Here is a 4,105-nt window from a genome sequence, read left to right as displayed (position 1 = left end):
TTCCCTTGCCTTTGAGATCAAATTCATAAAATCCTCTTTAAGCCCAAGGCCCTTGAGTTTCGTTCCTATGTTTTCTTCTATGTATTTTATTGTTTCAGGTCTTATATTCAGGTCCTTAATCCATTTTGAGTTAATTTTGGTGTGTGATGATAGACAATGGTCTGGTTTCATTCTTTTGCAGGTGGCTTTCCAGTTTTCCCAGCACCATTTATCGAAGAGGATTTCTTTTTTCCACTGTATGTTTTTGGCTTCTTTGTCGAAAATTATTTGCCCATATAAATATGGGTTTACTTCTGGATTCTCGCTTCTGTTCCACTGGTCTGTGTGTCTGTTTTCCTGCCAATACCATGCCATTTTGATTACTGTTGCTTTGTAGTATAATTTGCAGTTGGGCAGAATGATGCCTCCAACCTCATTCTTTTTTCTCAGGATGGCTTTGGCAATTCGGGGTCTTTTGTGCTTCCATACAAATCTGATGATCAAATAAACTTATTAAAAAGTATTTCCTTTTTAAAATTTTGTCTCTGATTTTGACATCCCTAAACCATTTCAGTCTTCACATTCTTTCTTAGATAAGAAATCAAAATCAAGTTTAGTATAGGTTCAATTGATTCAAATATGAGACATTCTGTAACTCATTTAATTACTGTCTCATAACCTCATCAATATAGTTTAATTCTCTTTAAAAAATAATATATAATATTTGCTGACTTGGATTCAGTTAAACTCACAGAAATATTTAGAAACTCATAAATTATTATATTGTTGTATGGTTATTTCTCAAATTTATTAATATTAATGACAATTATGATACTAGGTAAAATGTTATAACATTTATTTGGAATTCATAATTCTTCACTCTCTACTGTTTTTCATTCTTCCTAATGTGTATCATCTGTTTTTAATTTTTCCTACACTAACATACATTAGAGATAAACAAATTTACTCTGCCCGTGACCTACATTTTACATATTTGTTCTTTCTCATCTTCTTTTTTTATACCTTCTCCTCTTCTTTTTTTTTCATGTTTTCACCTGAGATACTTTCCTTTCATCAATATCCTTCATAAAGTTTTTCTTTTATCAACCAGCCTGAAGTCATAGTTTTTATCTCTAAAATGTCACAACAGTTATTTGGTGTGTAAATTAATTTGACTACTTTTTTATTCAACGAAATATTTGAGCACTTATCATGTGTCAGGCAATACTCAATAAAACAGAAACAAATTTATGTCTTTGCATTCTAGTGAGTAAGACAGACCATAAACAAAATAAATGCATAATTATATAGTATATTAAAGGGTGAAAAGAGAACTAAAGCAAGAGACAGTGATTGGAGGTGTGCTTATAGGGAAGGGGTTTTGTTTCTTTTTATATTTTTTCTCTTGGTTTTCTGTCAAGTTCCACCTTCTCAAATGCATGATTATTTTGGATTGAATGTAAGATTGCATATGAAAAATTGCAGAAGTAATTTGAGGCTCTAATTATAATCCCTGTGAGGGCTGGTCTATTTTTGTGCCACTTGTACTGAAGGACTAGGTGGCCTTTCGGTTGTGAACAAAGTCTCAACAAGGCTTTTACTCCAATTTTAACTCCTCTGCCCTGTGACTCAGCCAGGAGTTCTGCACAGATTCTCAGCATCTCAGCTGCCACTAGTGGAGTTACCTCGAGTAGTGTACCACTGTTGCAAGTGAAACAGGAGCTGAGTGAGAGTTGCTGACAATTTTAAATAATAGTCAGAGAAGGCCATTGCACTGCGTGTTATAAAAATACAGCTAATTGGTTTTGGGATAATGACAATGATCTGTGGGATCCTGATAAAGAGCTTGGGCTTCCTTGAAGGACTCATACTTCTTCAGCAAAATCTTGATCTTTGGAAGTACAGTCATCTCACATCTGCAGCATAGGCTCTTTGTTTGCTGTTCAAGACTCATGGGCAGAGGTCGTATGCAGGACGTTCTCAGTTAGGAAGAAGTGCTAACCTTATCTAAGTCATTAAAAACTGCCATTTCTCATAACCTTTCTCTGCTCCATACTGCTTCAAGTAAAATTAATATCTAAAACTATCTTTTGGAGACCCAAGAAGGTAGCAAAATCCCCTTGCCCTTTGTGTTTCACTTATCTAGTGATCTACCCCCTGTTGAAATCTAATTAATGAATAAACAAATCTACAACTTCCTTCTTTACTGTGGTAATGGTTTTTCCTTCCTCCTTTTATAACTTTCCAGGACCAGAAAAAACAGACTTTCTTCTTTCCTTCAAATATTTCCTTCTATCACAAGCTTTGTATCTAAGGTGTTGATTAAACACCACGGAAGAAATCTCTGTGCTGGATCTTTCAGTTTATTTAGCAAATTACCTCCCACAAAACCAAACCTCGAAACTATTATCTTGGAAAAGGGGACACATTTTATCCCCTCCCCAAATCTACCATTTTGTTCTGGAATGATAATTAATCCTCAAGATATAGCTTTAGAGATGGGAAACCACAAATGGTTCCTTTGAGAGAAATTAGAACACATCATTTTAATCTTTATAAAATATTAGCCCTGGTAAACTAGGGTAAGCTCCATGCTAAACAACACCTTCATAAGTATGGTGCCTTAGTCTTGATCTAACTGTATTATCTACACTCAAGGGATTATTTCACCAATTAAATCCCAATAACCTATGTGATAATCTAGCACCAGTACAAAATTTTATAACCAAGGTTAGTCAAAAAGCAGTAGTTTAAAATAAATCATTACATACTGAGTATTATAAAAAGAAATGCTTATTCGAGCATTCATTTTTTAAATTCTGATTAAAAAGATTTCATCAAACCCCAGTGAGTATAATTCAATACAAAGGGATCAGATATGTTTTATTTTTAGTTTTGTTTCCCAGATTTGTACAACCCTTAGTATTGTGTGACTGGTCACTGGTAGAGTGTTAGTGTTAAAAGTGGACTCATCACAAATTTTCTGCAGATTTTAATTGCAACAGTATTTTTCACTCTAGTGTAATATCTCTATCACCATCATTCAGTACTTATTGAGCTTAAACTGGTTATATGGCTACACAAAAGAGAAAAAAAATCATACACAGGCTTGGACATGGAACAGACTACAAGTAAAGAGGCATCTGGGACACTGGGCAGTGAGACTTGGGGGCCAATAAATTTGAGCTGAAAGCATCATAGAATTCAATGAGTTCTGGGAAGAGGGGTACCCTCACCATGTGACATTAAGAGCATGGACTCTGGAGATTGACTGGCTGGATTCAAATGCCATCTCTGTCATGTACTAGTTATGTGACTTTGGGAGATCATAAAATGTTCACTGTTACACTAGAGACATTCTCTTAGTGCATAATGCCCTTGTAAATGTAGCTCCTTAGAACTGGTCTGACTGTGCCATTCCTACTTAGGAGATTGTTTCACCAATTAAATTCCAATACCTTCTCTGAGAATCTAGCTTCAGTGCAGACTTTCATTTTCTTAATTTCTCTGTACTCTAGCTCTCTCACTTGTAAAATGGAGACAATGATAATGCCTGCCTTATTGGGTTGTTTGGAAGATTAAATAAATCAATGTTTGCAAAGCACTTAGAATAACCTGAAACATATTCCACACTAAATAGTAAAATAAATAAAATCAATATATGCCCAGAACCTACTATTTTTCCATTAAAAATCCAGTAATATAAAAAACACTTTCTAATTCTTGGTGGACAAGACAGAAGAAAGAGTTTACAGTGTTAAAAATCACATAATAAGGGGTGGCTCCCAGAGTAGTGGTTAGCACATCTGCTTTACATGCAGAAGGTCCAGGGGTCGTGCCCCAGGTGGAGCCATGGACTATATCCCAGGTGCGCCAGGCCCCAGGTGCACCAGGTCCCCCGGGTGCGCCAGGCCCCAGGTGCACACCATGAGCATGTGGCAAGAGATGCCCCGCCTTCAGAGATCCAGTTCTTAAGGGGAAATGGCAACATCCATAGTTCAGGTGTGGAAGTTGGCGGGGGGTGGAGTAGGGGGTGGGAATTAAAGAGGGAAAATAAAAATAAAAATTACATAATAAACATTAACTATTTCCTTCATAATAAACAAGTATAGCAATCTTTTCTCAA

This window comes from Pteropus vampyrus, unplaced genomic scaffold (assembly GCF_000151845.1).
Source record: "Pteropus vampyrus isolate Shadow unplaced genomic scaffold, Pvam_2.0 Scaffold4, whole genome shotgun sequence".
Classification (NCBI taxonomy): Eukaryota; Metazoa; Chordata; class Mammalia; order Chiroptera; family Pteropodidae; genus Pteropus; species Pteropus vampyrus.
The sequence above is the reverse complement of the archived record's forward strand: the minus strand, read 5'-3'. Positions refer to the sequence as shown.